Here is a 21602-nt window from a genome sequence, read left to right on the forward strand (position 1 = left end):
CGTGCATTATCCTGCTGAAATGTAGGGTTTCGCAGGGATCGAATGAAGGGTAGAGCCATGGGTCGTAACACATCTGAAATGTAACGTCCACTGTTCAAAATGCCGTCAATGTGAACAAGAGGTGACCGAGACGTGTAACCAATGGCACAACATACCATAACGCTGGGAGATACGCCAGTATGGCGTTGACGAATACACGCTTCCGATGTGCGTTCACCGCGATGTCGCCAAACACGGATGCGACCATCATGATGCTGTGAACAGAACCTGGATTCATCCGCAAAAATGACGTTTTGCCATTCGTGCACCCAGGTTCGTCGTTCAGTACACAATCGCAGGCGCTCCTGTCTGTGATGCAGAGTCAAGGGTAACCGCAGCCATGGTCTCCGAGCTGATAGTCCATGCTGCTGCAAACGTGATCGAACTGTTCGTGTAGATGGTTGTTGTCTTGCAAATGTCCCCATTTGTTGCCTCAGGGATCGAGACGTGGCTGCACGATTCGTTACAGCCATGTGGATAAGATGCCTGTCATCTCCTCTGCTAGTGATAAGAAGCCGTTGGGATCCAGCACGACGTTCCGTATTACCCTCCTGAACCCACCGATTCCATATTCTGCTAACAGTCATTGGATCTCGACCAACGCGAGCAGCAATGTCGCGATACGATAACCGCAATCGCGATAGGCTACAATTCGACATTTATCAAAGTCGGAAACGTGATGGTACGGATTTCTCTTCCTTACACGAGGCATCACAACAACGTTTCACCTGGCAACGCCAGTCAACTGCTGTTTGTGCGTAGGAAATCGGTTGGAAACTTTCCTTACGTCAGCACGTTGTAGGTGTCGCCACCGGCGCCAACCTTGTGTGAATGCTCTGAAAAGCTAATCATTTGCATATCACAGCATCTTCTTTCTGTCGGTTAAATTCCGCGTCTGTAGCACGTCGTCTTCGTGGTGTAGCAATTTTAATGGCCAGTAGTGTATATTAGGTAATTCATTTAGCTTAGCTAGTGTTGACGTATCTGAATCAGCTTTAGCTGCAGTTCTCGCATCATCAGCAAGAAGAATTAGTTAAATTTCTTGAATATGTGATGAAAGCTCATTTATATAAAACAAGAGAAAATGTTGTTCTCTGTGGCACAAAAATGCGGCGAATGCTTGCGAACAGATGGTCGACACCCTCGCATCGCGACATTATGGTGGAGCTGTGCCCTTAGATGGAACACACGTTAGGAGCATTGTGGCTTCTATTTGACGGGTATGATCTTTGGAACGGAAATTACGAAGAGCGGCTGGGGCGCCCTTATCGCGGTGTCAGAGGGTCGCGGCGCACATTCGGGCGCAAAGTAGCCACTCCTGACTGCGCCAGTGGCAGTCCGCTGGCGACCCTCAGAGACGCAGCACGCAGCAGCACACCGCTGAGCAACCAGTAAGCCAACCCACTAGCCCCAGCCTTGGTAACAGTCGCACATGCCCGCAACTACTAGGAGGCTTCCATGGCAAATCATAATCGTGATGCTTCCACTTATTAACACATTCAAGAAACTACTCTTCGATAATAACATTTTTTGCGCCTCACTTTGGTTGACAAATGGCATGGCTACTTTCGTGGCCTAAAATTTATTTCGTCAGACTATCCGTAAAATGCGGCCTGTCTTCAATGAAAATCGATAAGGAATTCCGTTGGAAGATTTGAATTCATGTACACACCATCACGACCAGTCTCTAAGGTATTCGGCTTATCTCCCCACTCTCTTACCACATTGTCCCAGTCCCAAAATACTGCGGAGAAGCGATAAAGCACATTCTCCGTACATTGCAGACAGGTGTTCTCTGCTTTACTGTGCAAATTTCGGAGAAGCAGATCAGACACTTAACTTCATTTGAGATTCTCGAGGAATAGGCTCAGCTATGCGAGGAACAAGACGTTCCATTCTTTAACAATAATTTGATATTCTTTTTTAAGTGATGAACGAGAAGCAGGATAAAGTTGAACGCTTTTATGCCTACCGAGATAACACGCCGCGTCGTGGCTCAATGTGGCACTCCAAGGATAACTCGCGTATGCAGACCCGTCTGCTGATAACCCACAGAGGTCCCACTGATTATTTCTCTTAAGACAAATTACTGACCATCTTCACTGATTTCAGGCACTGTATGCCGGAGTCTTTCGCATATGTAGAGCTTATCTGCCGCCAACAAACATGGAAAATTAGTTCCACGGAGATTTAGCAGGAAACAAATGTTATTTTCGAATATTATAACAGTTAATAGACGAAACAAAAATGTAATGGGAGCACAGGGAAATCATATTGTTCAATCAAAAATATTTTTAATGTTTTTCGAAACAAATAGTGCAGCTGAAACTGAGCAAAGAGCACGAAACGCTTTGGACACAAACGGAGCTTGTCCCGCGAGGGACGGCAGCGCTTTTTGTCGTATCCGTTTCGTTATTTTTCATTCTAATAACTGCCTACTGTAAAAGTACAACTTCGAAGCGTACCCCGTCGGTACACTGATTCTCTTTATTTATTACTGTTATGACTACTGCACAAGCAGATCATGTGTAATGTATGTGAGTGTGAGTAATCACGAAGTATCTCTGTGTCTATGAGTGTATTAGACTCTTTCTTTGTTTTTGATCCGTTATGCTCTACTTACGTCGTTGGAACCAGAACTGCCAATGTGTGTGTGCGTGCGCGCGCGCACGTGTGTGTGTGTGTGTGTGAGAGAGAGAGAGAGACAAAGAGAGAGAGACAGACAGACAGACAGAGAGAGAGAGAATTTCTCTGTATGTACACGAATGTTCTGTATCCTTATTTATGGCTTATTATGTCACGTGAGATTTTCGGAATGATTTTCTTTACTCGTGTGAACTGTCGTATGGGATATCATGAACAGTGGGTCAACCATCCACTTTGAAAGGTGCATTGATATACATAGCCTGCCCTCTCGAACATCTCTAAAGGTGACAACCAAGCTGTTAATGTTAGTCCATCTATATGTGGCAAACGGATCTCCAGCAATAGGTTCTTACATCCTTTCATCAGAAGACACTGCCGAAAGGGTTGGAATGTAACACAGGATACTGATATACAGTCTGGTGATCGTTACGTGTCTGTCGCCATCTCTTCTCATATGTATCATCAGATTCTGATAACGAAAATTTGTTCCGCTAGCAGAACCAAAAACAACAATCTTTGTGTCGAGTTCCGCATAATCAGTTAATCTGTAAACTGTTGTTTGATTGCTCGGTGAACTATGATATGGGGTAATTTTGACATGCGGGATGTTCTCAAAGCTCAGTTTGAAGCCTGAAGTTAAAAGGAGTTTAGCAAGAATAGGCATTGCCTGCAGGGGGAGCGACTGTTAAAACAAAGTTTTTGAAAACAGCAATAAGTCGCACTTAGTATTCTATATTTACCGGTTTCGCTCTTCGAATCAACAAGAGCATCATCAGAATATACAAGGTAAAAGGTATAAATTGAGATAAGACGGAAAACTTACATTGACGTTACGTAAAGAACATTTAAACGGAAGTTACCATACTGGAAATAGAATATGTACTTAACGTAACGTCACTGTAAGTTTTTCGTATTATCTGAATTTGTATCTTTTACAATGTATATTCTGATGATGCTCTTGTTCATTTGAAGAGCATATTTGAAGTCCTGTTAGATTCTAATTGGATGCCAGGATTTTGAAATCTTTAGCTGATAATCACCTCAGAACTTTGACAAAAAGAGTAATTCGGTCATATTCGGATATAAAGAAATGGAAAGGGGATGGACCGGTAGAGGTGCAATGTGACTTTAACATCATGAGAGTTAAGTTGCGTGAAGGATTCTCCGTATCGAAATTAGTTCAAAAACTTGATTGGTTTCGGCGTAAATTAGAGATCATTATCGTTTATCATGGCGCAATTTTCATCGTTTTGTTAAATTTAGTATTTCATGCGTAGTTTTTTATAAAAAAATTTAGAATGTTGCTGTGTTTTTACGTTAGTAACTGTGAATTAAATGAGACAAAGAAACTTGTAATATAGCATCACCTGTGTTCGCTGCAGTAGGAGCTTGATACTTGTCTAAAGCAGTATTTAAAATTTCTGAGTTTAATATCAGACCTGGCAAGAGGCATTTCGAACATTTTGAGATTTGTGATCTCAAGTGTAATAAGAGTGTTTTCTTTTCATTATGCGTCAATATTGGGCCTCTCTTCATTTCCTGAGAACGTAGAGAGGTTTTCGATATCAGGGAGCAAGGTAGGAAAATGAAGTCGGATATTAAAGTCCGATCTGACGTACAAAGCTTAAAGATTTTGTGGTATATACGCAACTTAACGCAGAGCTTGTGCCAGCACTAGTAAAAAATCATCCAACGGTCGTGTCACGTGTGTAACGGAACTACCAGTCTTACTTACTTTCAATAATTATTAAAAATTGGGGAAGCTAATCCTGTGTCAACGGATAGGAAATATTACCCGTTGTCTTCGTGTAAGCATCGACACAGAGACATCAGAGCAGTTTCTGCCGAGAGAAAGTGCCGAACATTACATTGACTATACAATAATATAAGTACATAAGTAAACTAGAAAATAAAGTTTACTGTTTCTGGCAGTACTTCAGTAGGTGTAAATAACTGTGGAGCTCAGGCAGGAGCTGTTGCACCTTTCTTTATTGTATATCAGAAATAATAAATACGTGTATTTGCCCCAAGTCGTTATATTAGGCACGGCGATGTTAAAAATCGTAATTCATGATATTTATGTTCATGTTAACTGCAAAGCAGCAGATAGTTGCAACTGAAATTAAGTAAATAAGTTATCTTGGTTAGGAACCTGACGCTTTCAGTGACTGCACACGAATTTGGAGACTGCAGTGACCATTACGAGTGATTCGTTACGTAAACGTCCACAGCCACCGTTTTTAATGCGTAGTCTATCGCATCCTAGTGATAGGGAGAACAAAAACACACAAAACACAACGTCCCTTCTGAAGCGTTACGTGCCATTGCAACATTTCCAGTCTAGCCCCTGAAAATATGTTTCCCATCATTCTGGAACGACTATTTTAGGAAGTTCACAGCTAATTCTTTCTTATGCACGTGTTTAAACCTAGGTCATTGCACAGTCTTTAGTGAACCAGTATTCGATGGAACTTTAAAAACTCTAAAGGAAATAAAATGTTCCCAAAGCTCCGGGCTCAAGAAGTGGGCTACATTTACTTCTACAACTGTACTTCGCAAAAGTCCATACGATATATAGTGGATGACGATCACATAGTGTACCTGTATCATTGGAACAGACTACAGCTCTACTCTCGAATGGTACGTGCGAAGAGTGACTGGATATACGACTCTCAGTTAGGCCTAATTCGTTGAATTTTACCGTCGAGTCACTACGCGATATGTATTTGCGTCTCCCAATATATAATACCAGAGACACTCTCATTCTGACTACGCTAAACTTTGGTAGTTCTTCTTTTATACTTTGTTAACTCCATTTGGTGGATGTCCCATGCGAAAAAACAGTAATCAATTATGAGTCGGACGTGAGGATTCTAGGAAGTCTCCACAGTAGATGAGTTACACTGTCGATGATTTCTTTCAAACAACCTTAATTTGACACCAGTATTTCCTGAAAGTACATTTATGTGTTCGCTTCATCTAAAGTCAGTGTTAGAAAAAACGCCTAAATAATTTTACGTTGTGGCCGACTCTAATGTCATTGCACATGGTGAAATTTGACCGTATTTCCGCAGGTTACATTTTTTTTTCAGCTGTCACTCGTTGTACAGTCTGCAAGGCTTCCTGTGTTTATATTCTTACGGAATTCGTGACTGAAGTAAAGGTTGTCCTACTGTAGCGAAATTGAGGAATCATCTTCACCAACAACAACAACAACATCGGGAATTAGTCACTTTGAGACTGTTTTGACTTCAGGAATCCTAAAATTGGTATTTCCGTTTTTTCTGTAGTCTTACAATGTAACTATGGAGTAGTTATTACACAGTGTTAATTGATATCTATTATTTATTCTTTCAACAGGATTCAGCCATTTTATCTAATTTCCTTCAATTTCTTTCAGTATGCTCTTTACCATAACCGTTTAGAGGAGAAGGAGATAGGTTTATAACCTGAAACTTGCAGGGGACAAGGCAAATGGTAGACTCAGTTCAGTGAGGCAGTTCAGGTAATATGCATTCCTACTTACGGAAGGAGTAACTTACTAGACATTAGCCGGCCGGAGTGGCCGTGCGGTTCTAGGCGCTACAGTCTGGAACCGAGCGACCGCTACGGTCACAGGTTCGAATCCTGCCTCGGGCATGGATGTGTGTGATGTCCTTAGGTTAGATAGGTTTAATTAGTTCTAAGTCCTAGGCGACTGATGACCTCAGAAGTTAAGTCGCATAGTGCTCAGAGCCATTTGAACCATTTGAACTAGACATTAGCCCGAAAAGTTTTCTGAGTATTTTTCGATTGTCTGTGAACGATGCACGGTCACAATGAAAGAAAAAACACAAAATCTTCAAAAAAGAGGTAAAGATATTTGCGGCTGATTTGAGCATTAACAGGCGATCAACAAACAAAAATTAATTAAACTGAGGACTATTTTATTATTGTTGTTTTAGTCTGGAATTTCATAGTTAGTGTTGGGTTATACTGTTTTGTTCTGTGAGTTAACAAGTCCTGAATATTTTCTGGCCCTTTCTGTGATACTAAGAGGGCGTGCTGAAAAGTAATCTCTCAGAATTTTTTATGTGAACCTCATAAAGCTTCTTAAATAAAACAAAGTTAATTAACATTCTACATCTTTATTCTTCATGTCTACATATTTATTTCTCAACATAGTCACCCTGGCAACGAACACATTTCTCTCTACGAGAGACCAGTTTGTTGATCCCGTCACTCCAGAATGTTCAACATTGTTGATCAAGCCACAAACCTCACCTCTGCTTGTACCTCTTCATCACTATCAAAGCGAAGTCATAGAAGGTGTTCTTTAAGTTTCGGAATCAGATAAAAATCTGATTTCACACACGTCGAGGTAGCACCATCATTTCCTTTATTACGAGCACGAACAACCAAACGTCGCACATTACTAATATTGATACAATCATCACCATACATATCTTTCATTCGTCTATGGATTTCAATTGCCGGCCGTTTTTTGCAGTTAGAAACTCGATTACAGCACGTTGTTTCTCACCCACCGACATAGTTACATTACACACCACCAAGTTACATGCTACAATTCAGAGCACTCTAGCGGCAGAAGTCATACCTCAACCGATATTGACAACAGAATAAAAAATTCGGAGGCATTATTTTTCTGCGCTCTCAAGTATATACGGGGTGATTCAGCTGCCTCTACCGCTCTCGTTTTATGCAATACGCAATATTATAACTGGCCTTCATAAACCACGAGAGAGATTTTCTTATTTTCTCACTCATTAAGTGCACCACTTCCACACTCGGCCCCATCGGTCAGGATCTTCAGTATGTCGTTCATGGCACTCCCTCTTACAACCGTACAAAAATTTGCGTCTGCACGAATTATATCCCATATTCGACATTTTGGTCTTCATTGACTGGCCTTTTTACGCCACCGACCTAGTCGAGAACTTATGATTCGTAAGAGTGACGTTTGTCAAAACTTTACCTAATTTTGCGAATTTTAACAGCATAAAATAAACAATTACATCGTTGTATACGTCAGGCCTTCTGATTACGAAACTAAAGTGCTCTAAGTGTTAGGCCTGGATAGAACTGTCAACGTAATTGATTTTAGCGTAATGATTACAAATGTTGTTTATGTTTCATTACTCTCAGATGCACGTTGAAGTTAGTATCATAAACGAAATAGCCAACTACGTTGGAGGCGTAATAGCCCAATGAATTGAACCAAAAAAAGGTCGGATATTGGGAATAGTTTGTGTAGTCGGAAACTGTTGTACAATGGTTGGAGCGAGTGCCACAAACCACATCCGTTCTGAAAATCCTGGCTGGTGTGGGACGAGTGTGGGGCTGGAGCTGGGTTTGAAAGTCTCTTTTGTGCGTTTTTCGTGAATAACTCGAAAACCGTCGCCTCCAGCGGAAACGTATCACAATACAAAATTTAACTACATTAAATTTCCCACAAAAAGGTCCCGTTCATTTGTCTGTAGAACCAACAGTTTTCGTGTAGCGAGAGAGAGAATATGAAAATCTCACGCGTGGTTTATGAAGGAAAGGTATAACATTGGGGGTAGCATAAAGCGAGAGCATTACGGACAGCTGAATCACCTTGTACAGTATACAGTATATGCCGGGCGATCAGAAACAGTCTCAAAAGCTTAAAAGGGTGTTGCAGGAGAAGTTATTCTGAAATATAATTTTTAAGAAAAAAATTCGATATGTTGCCCCGTTTCCGAGATATTTAGCATTCAAGTTAGCAAATCAGATGGTCTCACGAACAAGAACTTGCACGCTCTAAGATGCGGTAATGCACAGACATCTGTGGTTCTGTGCATTAGCACTTGTTCAAATGTTCATTCCCAGTTAAACTGTGTCTTTTCAGATGTGATAAATTTAAGCTAGGTAAAAAAAAAAGGTACGCTTGTTCGGTTCGAGGAAACCAAACGAAGACCACGGTAGACGACACTTTTTCTGGCAGGCTGCTTGAATTTGCGCACACGACTACCTGATTGGCTAACTTCAATGCTAATTAAATCTGGAATGGCGCAACGTATAGAATTTTTTTTTTCCTTAACAATTATTTTCAGCACAACCTCCCCTGCAGTACCCTTCCAAGCCTTTCAGACTGTTTCTGTGTGTGTGTGTGTGTGTGTGTGTGTGTGTGTGTGTGTGTGTGTGAGTGTGAGTGTGTTCTCCAGCTCGCTACGCGCAAACTGTTAGTCCTACATAAAAAAATGCAAAGGACCTTTTTAAATGAAATTTAATGTTGTTAAATTTTGTACTGAAATACCTTTTCCTTAGAGACCGTAGTTCTCGAGTGATCTTCAAAGCACCCCCACTCATAAAAAATAGCTCCACACACCATGTCCCAGCTGAGTCCGACCTTACACCATTAATGTCTCAGCTGCGAATGGTGTCAGCGCTAACCAACACGTGGCAATGCGAGATTTCAACCAACTTCCAGTAATCTGTGCCGCACTGTTCGTAGTGACACTGTACCTTTAACCTCTGCCCAGAATTCATCTATTGTTATTCGTCAATTCTTCAGAGGCAGTCGCACAACGCTATGACCCAATCGAGGTGATGTCTTTCTGGTAGGTCCTGTCTCTACTCTTCTTGACTCACTGTTTTCCTGATTCCAACTTGTCGTCACTCACTCCGCAGCCATCGTACTACATCCAATTGTCTGTGCGTTCTGTCAGTACGATGCTTCCATGTCCTTCATGCCAATGATTCGACAGTTCCCAAAGCACGAAAGATGGCAATAAGCTGCTCGTCCACGTCCTCTGTGTAGAATCTGTTGCGACCTACACCTGAAAAGCTGCAGTAACATTAGACATAAGCAATGCCATCATGTACTGATACTATTCCTCATCTCTAGGTATGACTTTTTATGTACTGAAAATACGCTCAAATAAAGGTGAACCATAGACGTTGGCGTGGTGGGACGGTCGCAACGATACAAACAACCGTACCATAGGTGCAACCACAAAGGGGGAAGGGGGGGGGGGGCATCTATTAAGAGGCCAGACAAACGCAAGGTTCCTGAATATGGTCAGAAGCCATTTCAGTAATTGCAGGGGAAACAGTCTGGATGATTGACTTATCTGGCCTTGTAACTTCATCCAAAATGACCGTTCTGTGCTGGTACTGCGAAAGGCTGAAAACGAATGCAAACTACAGCCGCAATTTTTCCCGAAGACGTGCAGCTTTACCGTACTATTAAATGATGATGGCATCCTCTTGGACAAAATATTCCGGAGGCAAAATAATCCACCACTTGGATCTCCTGGTGGTGACTACTCAGGAGGATGTCGTCGTCAACAGAAACAAAACTGGCACTCTGCGGGTCGGGGCGCGGACTGCCCTACATCGAGCAGGTAGGTTAGAACATTTAAAAACGGAAATTGGTATGCTGGAGTTATATATAGTGGGAATTAGTGCAGCTCAGTGGCAAGAGGACCAGGACTTCTGGTCGCGTGAATACAGGGTTACAAATACAAAATCAAAATGGTTAGTGGTGGGTATGTTTACTGATGAATAAGAAATAGGAATTCGGTAAGCTAATATGAACAACATAGTGAACGTATTGTCGGAGCCAAGTTGGCACTAAGCCCACACTCACCACGGTAGTACCAATTTATATGCCAGTTAGCTTCGCATAGGAGCTGGGGGACTGGAATTCGATAGTAGGAAAAGAAGGAAAAACGGTAGGTGAGTATGGACTAGGGGAAAAGAACGAAAGAGGAAGCCGCCTGGTAGAATTTTACACAGGGTGTAATTTATACATTGCTGACATTTGGTTTGAGAATCATGAAAGAAGGTTGTTTACCTGGAAGAGACGTAAAGACACCGGAAAGTTTCAGATTGATTGTATAACGGTAAGACAGAGATTTCGGAACCATATTTTAAACTAGGAGCAGATGTGGACTCTGACCACAATTTATTGGTTGTGAACTGTCGGTTAGAACTGAAGAAATTGTAAAAAGGTAGGAAATTAAGGAGATGTAGCCTGATACGTTGAAAGAACGAGAGGTTGTTGAGAGTGCCGGAGGGAGCATTGGGCAAAGAGTGACTGAAACGAGAGAAAGAAGTACAGCAGAAGACGAATGGGTAGCTTTTACAGATGAAATAATGAAGGCATCAGAGGGTCAAATAGGTAAAAATATAAGTCTGAGTAGAAATCCTTGGATATCATAGGAGATATTAAATTTAGTTGACGAAAGGAGAAAATATAAAAATGCGGCAACTGGAACAGGTGAAAGGGTGTAGAATGGTCTAAAAAATGGGATTGGCAAACAGTTGCAAAATGACTGTGCATGAATGGCTAAAGGACAATTGTAAGAATATAGAAGCGTATATTACTAGGGGAAAGATAGATACCGCCTATCGGAAAATTAAAGAGGCCTTCGGAGAAAAGAGAAGCAGGATGGAAAACCTGTACTAAGCAAAGGAGGGGAAGCTGAGATCTGGAAGAGTATACTTAGGGGCTATATAAGGGAAATAAACTTTAAGTTAATACAGTAAAAATGTAAGAGGACGCCGGCCGGAGTGACCGCGCGGTTCTAGGCGCTACAGTCTGGAACCGCGCAACCGCTACGGTCGCAGGTTCGAATCCTGCCTCGGGCATGGATGTGTGTGGTGTCCTTAGGTTAGTTAGGTTTAAGTAGTTCTAAGTTCTAGTGGAGTGATGACCTCAGAAGTTAAGTCCCATAGTGCTCAGAGCCATTTTTTTTTTTTTTTTTTTTTTGTAAGAGTATGTAGATGAAGACGAGATGGGAGATACGTTACTGTGAGAAGAATTTGGCAGAGCACTGAAAGACCTAAATCGAAACAAAGCCCCTCGAGTAGATGACTTTCCGTCAGAACTACTGAAATCATTGGGAGAACCAGTCACGGCAGAACTATTCCATCTGATGTGCAAGATGGATGACACAGGCAAAATACCCTCAGAATTCAAGAAGAATGTAATAATTACAATTCCAAAGAAAGCAGATGCTGTCAAGTGCGAATATAAGTTTAACAAGTCACGTTGCAAAACATGGAATGAATTATCTACAGAAGAATGGAAAAACTTCCATAAACCGACCTTAAATAAGATCAGTCTGGGTTGCGGAGAAATGTAGGAAGACGTGAGGCAATACTAACCCTAAGACTTATCTTAGAGGATTGGTTAAGGAAAGGCGAACCAACATTTACAGCATTTGTAGCCGTAGGGAAAGTCTTTGACACTGTTGACAGGAATACACTCTGAAATTCTGAAGTTAGTGGGGTAAAATACACGCAGCGACAGCCTGTTTACAAATTGTATAGAAACCAGACGACAATTACATGAGTCGAGGGGCATGAAAGGGAAATGGTTGAGAAAGGAGTGAGACAGGGTTGTAAAATGGCTCTGCGCACTATGGGGCTTAACTTCTGAGGTCATCAGTCCCCTAGAACTTATAACTACTTAAACCTAACTAACCTAAGGACATCACACACATCCATGCCCGAGGCAGAATTCAAACCTGCGACCGTAGCGGTTGCGCGGTTCCAGACTGTAGCGCCTAGAACCGCTCGGCCACTCCGGCCAGCCGACAGGGTTGTAGCCTATCCCCGTATTGTTCAGTCTTATTGAGCAAACAGTAAAGGTAACAAAAGAAAAATTGGAGAAGGAACTAATAAAAACTCTTGAGGTTTTCCGATGATATTTCATTCTGTCATAGACAGCAAAAGACTTGGAAGAACAGTTCTATGGAATGGACAGTGTCTTGAAAGCAGGCTAAAAAATGGACGCCAACGACCGCAAAACAAGAGTAATGGAGCGTAGTCGAATTAAATGAAGTGTTGCTGAAGGAATTAGATTAGAAAATGAGACACGAAAGTAATGGTGAAATAACTGATGATGGCCGAAGTAGAGAGGATATAAAATGTAGACTGGCAAGAAAAGCGTTTCTGGAGAGGAGAAATTTGTTTCCATCGAATACAGATTTATGCATTAGAAAGACTTTTTTGAAGGTCTTTGTTTGGGGTGTAGCCTTGTGTGGAAGTGAAACACAGACGATAAAAAGCTCAAGCGCGAAGAAGTTAAAAGCTTTTGAAATGTGGTGCTACATAAGAATACTGAAGATGCTATCGCCGATGTTATTCAATCTGTATATTGAGCAAGCAGTAAAGGAAACAAAAGAAAAATCCATGGAGAAGAAACAAAAACTTTGAGATTTGTCGATGACATTGTAATTCTGTCAGAACGGCAATGGACCTGGAAGAGCAGCTGAACGGAATGGACAGTGTCTTGAAAGGGGGATATAAGATGAACATCAACAAAAGCAAAACGAGGATAATGGAATGTATTCGAATTAAGTCGGGTGATGCTGAGGGAATTAGATTAGGAAATGAGACGCTTAAAGTAGTAAATGAGTTTTGCTATATGGGGAGCAAAATAACTGAAGATGGTCGACTTAGAGAGGATATAAAATGTAGACTGGCAATGGCAAGGGAAGCGTTTCTGAAGAAGAGAAATTTGTTAATATCGAGTATAGATTTAAATGTCAGGAAGTCATTTCTGAAAGTATTTGTATGGAGTGTAACCATGTATGGAAGTGAAACGAGAACGATAAATAGTTTAAACAAGAAGAGAATAGAAGCTTTCGAAATGTGATGCTACAGAAGAATGCTGAAGATTAGATGGGTAGATTACATTACTAACGAGGAGGTATTGAACAGAATTGGGGAGAAGAGAAATTTGTGGCACAACTTGACTAGAAGAAGGGATCGGTTGGTAGGACATATTCTGAGGCATCAAGGGATCACCAATTTAATATTTGAGGGCAGCGTGGAGGGTAAAAATTATAGAGGGAGACCAAGAGATGAATACACTAAACAGATTCAGAAGGATGTATGTTGCAGTAGGTACTGGGAGATGAAGAACCTTGCACAGGATAGAGTAGCATGGGGAGATGCATCAAACCAGTCTCTGGACTGAAGAGCACAACAACAACAGGTTGGTAGATCATAAAAGTAATAAGCTGGCACTGAAAGGAACTGAGGAGAAAATAAATTTGTAGCACAACTTGAGTAAAAGTAGGGATCGGTTGATAGAACATGGTTCAAATGGTTCTAAGCACTATGGGACTTAGGATCTGAGGTCATCAGTCCCCTGGACTTAGAACTACTTAAGCCTAACTAACCTAAGGACATCACACACATCCATGCCCGAGGCAGGATTCGAACCTGCGGCCGTAGCAGCTGCACGGTTCCGAACTGAAGCGCCTAGAACCGCTCGGCCACAACTGCCGGCTGATGATAGAACATGTTCTGAGACGTCAAGGGATAACGAGTTTGATGTTGGAGGGAAGTGCGGAGGGTGAAAACGGCAGAGGGAGATCAAGAGGTGAATACAGCAAGAAGATTCAGATAGATGTAGGTTGCAGTAGTTATTCGGAGTTTAAGAGGCTTCTTGCACAGGACAGAGTACCATGGAGATCTGCATCAAATTAGTTCAAATTGTTCAAATGGCTCTGAGCACTATGGGACTTAATATCTATGGTCATCAGTCCCCTAGAACTTAGAACTACTTAAACCTAACTAACCTAAGGACATCACACAACACCCAGTCATCACGAGGCAGAGAAAATCCCCGACCCCGCCGGGAATCGAACCCGGGAGCCCGGGCGTGGGATCAAATTAGTCTTCGGACTGAGACCACAACAATAAGGATTAATTTAAATCAATGTATCCCATAGGCATGTAAATACAGAGTGTCATTTTAATAGCGTTCGGCCAAGATATTCATAGTGTAACATTTTCCGTGACTGCAATATTAAGTTACCTGGACTGTGTAATCAAGGAATGTATCGAGATACGAACCAGGAACCAACTAATCAACCATGCCGCCTGCTGCTACCTTAGCAAAGCTTCATATTCCGCACAGGGTTTATTTAGAACACACTACGACACTTTCAGCAAACGTAGAGAACTGACTCCTGGAAACGGTTTTATGATGATTATTAGTGTTTTAGGGCGCACAACAGCGAGGTTATCAGCGCCCGGAAACGGTTTGCAATCATGCCTATGTGGGCAGAACACTGAATGCTGCTGCCTTCAAACCACCAGATGGTCAATTCATCATCGCACCTGATGATAGCGACAGGATACATCGCCGAAATATTGTGTCCTTTGGACACTAACAGCCGACAGTGGACGCGGGAATTATTTTGAGATGCTAAAGTTCTTTCCTCACGTCCTGCGTGAGATGGTGCTCAGATGTGTGAAAAAATAGAAACTTTTATAATTGTTTTCGTTTACATCTTAATTAATTAATACTTAAAAGTATTACAGTGCACATTGCTATTCCTAGGGTATTGTAGCTAAGCCTTGTCAGAACATAAGCCGTTTACAAGGCATAGTTAGCATTACTGCACTCAAACTCCACAGAAGTCAGGTATTAAAAATTATTCATGTTCTTCTGTGATATCCATCAATGGAGTGGAAGGAGTTAGCCACGAATAAATCCTTTAGAACTATTTTAAGCTGTGCTTTACTAGTGACTGAACTTTTTATGGTAACTGGGAATCTACTGAAGATGTGTGTTGCTGAGTACTGGACACCCTTCTGGACCAAACTGAGTGATTTAATCTCTTAATGAAGATTGTTCTTATTCCTTGCACTCATTCCGTAAATTGAGAAGTTGCTTTGACAAAGTGTTACCAACATGAAGCAATGGAGACTTGGTTGATGACATATTATAAAATTCTTATGTAAAATGGTAAACAACAGTCTTCTAAAATTATGTACATTTATAAACAAAAGACAGGAGTGCTGTAACGAAGACGAGAAGTTTCTTAAGTCTGGGAATTATTTCATCACGGCTATCATATTATCCCCTTGCATTGTCTCTCAGATATAGAAAAAAGTCAATTCTTCCACAATTACTCTTTAGAATCAACAGTTTTTGTATAGAAACACCTGTATGATTTCACTTACTTCGCCATTATATAACCAATAACTTCGTCCCAGCCTAGTAAATATTCTTGTGATTTAATCGATTGACTTTATTTACTGTGGGAAGTATGCCCCAACAGGTGTGTGCAGTTCTACAGCATGAAACTCTTCATTAGTCACTGATCTGAGCTTTACAATAACGTTTAATCCTGTGAGGTATGCTAGCGAACACCACATGTACTCTCGCATATGAAAGAACCTGATGGGCTTAAACTACCATATAACGAATTATTAAACTACGTTAATTTACGCAGTTATGCTCTATGGCTATTACTGTACTGGTATGGAATTAAAATCACAAAAAAAGTTCAGCTTTTTAAGATTGTCAATGTCGTTGTAGCACTTGTAATTAAGTATATATTTTTTATATTCCTCTGGGATTTCAATTTTCCATCTCCAACCTAATGCATGTTGTAACTGAGAACTTCCATCCGTTTAGTTTTGTCGTTCTATAGCTGACTGATGGCGGTTTCTTCAGATTTGACAGATTCTTTAATCTACGGAAATCGGTACATTTATGGAAACGGATTTTGAGGTACATTCCTGTTGTTCAGTGCAGACATTATTGTTTCGACTGCATGTGACCTTGAATGTACATCACATGTCAAGTTTCCTTGGTAGTCCTTTATATTGCGTTCTAATTTCACCTTTATACAAACTTGATCTTGATTTTGGTATTTCGGGAGATTCTATGTAATTTACGGTATACAGTTCTCCAATGTGGTGTGTTTTATTTCGTTGGAACAGAACAACAATAAATTCAGGTGTAGGCTTATTCGTAAACCAGAAAATTAAATATCACTGAAGAAACAGCAGCAGTTGTTTGAAATATAAAGAAAATATACATCATGGAAATCAGTCAGTTTTAAAAGCAAATTCCAGTATTAGATAATAGTAGGAGACTTCAATGCAAAAGCAGAAAAAAGAAAACATTATTCTTCATTGGTAAATTTTTGTTACAACAGCAGAATTGGTCTAGGTATTCAACATATGCTTCCAGAAGAAATAAGTATAAGATAATCTTGATAAACTTTAAACAGGACTAAAAATGAAACTGAATGAAGAAATTGTATAGAGTGCTACGGTCCTGGGCCCATTTAGAATTATACACGATTATACACTATTAAAATGTTCAGTTACATATGAATGAAACTCATAGGGAGTGCGAAGTAGTTACAGCGAAATGATTGCTGGGAAAATGTGAAGAAATCGAAAAGGAAAAGATAGTTGTCAGGACAGATTCAGCATACTGAAAAGTAGAAGGAACACTCGAAGAAACAGAAATCAAAGGGCTGACATGAAGATTGGAAAAGTAATTCCACTGTTAAACGCGGAGGAGAGGGCGATGAGTGAATAAAGATCTTTACATGTGGGAGGAACTTTCTGCTAGAGTGATAGAAAAAAATGCGAGTCTATTTGAAGGACATAGGTGATCTAATATTAGAGTCAGAGTTCCACAGAACCTTGCTGCACTTACGATCAAACAAATCTCAGAAAAATCAGAATACGCTACAGGGAATATACCGTATCTACAGCAACTAGAGGAAGTTGGTGAAGATTAACTGGGAGCCATGATACTGTGAGAGGAAGTTGACAGAGACCTAAAGATCAGATGCGCACTTCGCTATCGACCAACGGTGGATCGGATTTGTGATGAATGGTTCAAATGGCTCTGAGCACTATGGGACTTAACTTCTGAGGCCATCAGTCCCCTAGAACTTAGATCTACTTAAACGTAACTAACCTAAGGACATCACACACATCTATGGCCGAGGCAGGAATCGAACCTGCGACCGGGGCGAGTGCGCGGTTCCAGACTGTAGCGCCTAGAACCGCTCGGCCACTCCGGCCGGCATTTGTGATGAGAATAATGAGGTGGTACCTATGTCTTCGGCCTGTTTGCCTTGCGCAGGTAAAACTTTCAATAGGATTAGTCGTATTCTGCTGAAACACGATGGCCGGCCGCGGTGGTCTCGCGGTTCTAGGCGCGCAGTCCGGAACCGTGGGACTGCTACGGTCGCAGGTTCGAATCCTGCCTCGGGCATGGATGTGTGTGATGTCCTTAGGTTAGTTAGGTTTAAGTAGTTCTAAGTTCTAGGGGACTGATAACCACAGCAGTTGAGTCCCATAGTGCTCAGAGCCATTTGAACCATTTTTTGAAACACGATGTGAACATGTTTTTCGATCACCAGCTAAGATTAAGACCCTTTTAACGTCTGTAAAGGATGATCTTGTTTTGCGTAAGGCCAGAGTCTAGCGTGTCCCATGCAGCTTTGGCATGTCATACATTGTTCAGACCGTACAGAACCGGTGTATAGAGGATAAGCATCATAGGCTCACAACAGCAATCACAGAACAGTGCTGTGATAGCAACTATGGCAACAGGTTTAACAAGGAATGTTAAGAAAGGACGGCAAATATTTTTCTTCGCAAGAGTGACGCGACACAAATTGCACACCACCACTCAGGAATTATCTGAATGGGACGGAAATCGGTAAATGTGATGTACATCTACAGAAAAACAACTATTACAACTTCAGAACAACTGGATGATTTATTCAAGAGAAAGAGCTTCCGAAATTAAGCAAGTTAATGGCGCGTTGGTCCACCTCTGGCGAAGACGTGTCTGGAGGCGTCTCGGACAGCTGTGGGATACCGATCTCTGTCGTCCGCCATACGGCTCGACAACCAGGAGTGATGGTTTGGGTTCCCTTCTCTTTTTATACAGGATCCCTTTGGTTGTCATCCGCTGCACCCTTACAGCACAGCGGTACGTAGACGATATTCTACACCGCGCTTCGTAGACCTTCAAGGCAAGCTATCCTCGGCTTACATTGTAGCAAGACAATGCCGGCCGCACACTGCGACAGTTTCTACTGCTTGTCTTCGTGCTTGCCAAAAGCTACCTTGTCCAGCAAGATGGCCGGATCTGTACCCAGTTGAGAACGCTTCGAGCATTATGAGCACGGCTCTCCATCTAGCACGGGATTTTGACGATTTAACGTGCCAGTTGGACAGAATTTGGCACGATATACCTCCGGAGGAGATCCAACAACTCTGTCACTCAATGCCGAACCGAATAACTTCTTGCATAAGGGCCAGGAGTGGGTCAAAGTGTTATTGACTTGTTCACTTTGTGAAGCTTTTTCTCTTGAATAAATCATCGAATTTTCTGGAATTGTTATCCTTCGTCTGTCTGTATATGTACATCACACCTACCGCTTTCCGTCTCATTCGGATAATATATTCGTGATGCATTTCTTCTTTTCTTGTCTTAGAGTGTGTTTCGTTGCCATTTTGGTACTCTGCTTTGAATATTTCAATATTGAGATCTTTAGCATTAATCGTAAATTTTTATATTTCGCGTATCTGTTATAAAGCACTGTTTTAGTCACATAAATTATTCTTCGAGATGATGCAAAAAAATACTTGTTTTCAGACAACTGAGGAGACTTCCCATAGCTAATACAAAATATTCTTGAAGACTCTCCAATAAGAGATGACTTATTATTGCCTCAACATAATGCAGACGAAGTTCTACGACTTCTGCTCGGGACAAAATGACATTTAAATTCGCTTAAAATATTTTAATGCAAGTCTCTCGTTCAATAGTACTGTGACAACGGAATACAGTGTGGCATTTACTGATATTTGTATTTCGTTAATGCCATCGATAACATCATAACTGCTTTTTGCATCTCCATTTATTTAAGAATTTGTGATCTGGGCTGTTTAGTATATACAGCAAGTTTCTGTATCGCTGTTACGATCGTTTGAAGTCTCAATGGTAGAAGTTGGGTTTAGTCCTGAATTTCCGTCTTATGACAAGTCACTCGGTATAGTTAGGTCTTTCTTTAGCTGATTTTGAAATTTAAAAGATTAACATGCATTTTTCCACGTAGATGTTCCGTGCTATATCATCAACCCGTGCCTTCCAAATGGTCTGTTGCATTAGTTTACGCAGTGTGTATTTCATAACGGCATTTTACACGCAGCTGTAACGTGGAGTGAGGTTTGTATACCGAAACAAATTTGCGTTTATTATATTTATAGTAAGCCCATCAAAATGGAGTAGGAGTCCTCTATTGAAAGGTGTGAAAATGTTTACATATGCAATGAAACGCGTAAACGGCGAATGCGCTGTTGGTTAATGATTTTAATAATTTTATTACGCCCCTTACCTTTCTTACCGTGCAACAAGACGCTAACAAAATTGGAGAATTACAATATAATAACATCATCCACCATTCAGTGCACAGAATCTTGTGAAGTACAAAGTTCGTTTTTAGATGTTTGCCAAATGGGTTAATTTAATATTTTGTTTATTTTTTTAAGCTTATCCTGCTAAGCGTTGCCAATCAAATAAAATTTGATTTATCGCGCTTTTCTTTCTCGGCTACCGTATTATAATTACCACAATATTGTTCACGTGTGGTTTTATGACAAGCGCAAAACGTACTAAAGATACAATAACCAATGAGACGATACCGAAAGACACTCACATCATGTTCGTGACGACCAACAAATTTCATCGTTTCGGTGTCTTTTCGTAGTTTGCAAGTGAATTCGTGTAATCGTAACGAACGACAAATGCAGATTCTTGTAAGCACTGTAGAGTTTTATACCACCGACTTCTTCCTGGTTCATATGCTGAACATTAATCCATTAAAAATCTAACTTTCTAGAACAGTTCTGAAAAAAATAACTACCCACTAATGTTCTCGGAGTTAACAAATATTCGATAGTAATCTTTAATACAAAGTAACTAGGTGTAGTAACAGTAGTTTCGAACAGAAATAACTTACATTTTAAAGCGAATTTCGGTCGTACTGTGTTCAGAAAGACTAAGTGTTCCTTTGGTAGCTCAGAGCGTTCCCCAAACGCGTTAGACACAACTGAAATATCATCGTCACCGAGACTGGCCTCCAGACGTTGCTTATCGCTCAGAACTTGACCCTGGAGCATGAGGCCCATAGCATGGGCGTGAAGGCTACACGGAGGGATCATTGCACGCTGCCAACACACGAGTCCCCAGGGACATCAACAGTTACAAACTACGACGCTCACTAATTCATGCTGACAACCGACGTGGTGAAGATAGGTTCGAATCCTGCCGGAGGAAGAAACACGTAATGCCAGAATTCTGGTGGCTAGAGGACGACATATTGTGGTACACATTGCTCGAGTATTATAAGTTGCGCCAGAGTAGCAGTTTGTATTCCAAACCTACCTGCACCGAGTTATGCAGAGGAATGAAATGACACTGTTGATGGCGAATTGTCCTCCGGATTGTGACGTGAAATTCGATTGCTTCTTTGATCCTTCCGTGTAGAGTATACGAGTATGCTGTGCGTCTCGGCTTCCAGTTTCACCGTCTCCAGATCTCTACATCCACGGCTAGATGCATATTCCACACGCCACTGTAAGATGTATGCCGGAGGTTAGTTCGTGTACCGCTAACATTTCTCCCATTTCCTGTTCCACTCGCGAGGGAAGCATAACAGTCGGCAAGCTTCCACATGAGCCCAAATTTCTCTGATTTTATCCTCATAGTCATTATGGAAGATTTATTCAGGAGGCAGTAATCTGGCAAAAAACATTGAGCTAAGGGTGTTGATGATACGATCCAACCCTAAATCAGTGTATCCAGCAATGTCAACGATTGCTTCGTTCAAATTCAGCCTCCTAGGACTCAGAGATTCCTATGGAGAAACTGTCAGAATCTGATTTTCCTTGAGTCTTTTACACTGTTTACGAATAATCAGGGCTAACACAAAAACGGGCAATCCAACAGCTGGCATTCCTTTAATTTCCACAGTTGTCGAAGCTGGGAGCATGAAAATCTCAACCGATCAATTTTTATGGCCTTCAACGGGCCAAGACAGTGAAAGATCTCACACAGTCCTCTTTCCCTGCAGGTTTTCAGAGAGCTCATTTCTTTG

At 41.2% G+C, this 21602-nt stretch overlaps 1 protein-coding gene across 2 annotated transcripts in view; it reads left to right on the top strand.

Moving 5' to 3' along the window:
• Positions 1-1346: 1346 nt before the first annotated feature.
• Positions 1347-21602, top strand: part of LOC126248634 (phosphonopyruvate decarboxylase-like) — a 102455-nt gene continuing 82199 nt past the window's right edge. Inside the window, exon 1 of one of the 2 annotated variants that reach the window (XM_049949810.1) lies at positions 1347-1430. The gene's annotated coding sequence lies outside the window, so the exon portion shown is untranslated. The other variant, XM_049949812.1, reaches the window with a different exon arrangement.

This window comes from Schistocerca nitens, chromosome 3 (assembly GCF_023898315.1).
Source record: "Schistocerca nitens isolate TAMUIC-IGC-003100 chromosome 3, iqSchNite1.1, whole genome shotgun sequence".
Taxonomy (NCBI): domain Eukaryota; kingdom Metazoa; phylum Arthropoda; class Insecta; order Orthoptera; family Acrididae; genus Schistocerca; species Schistocerca nitens.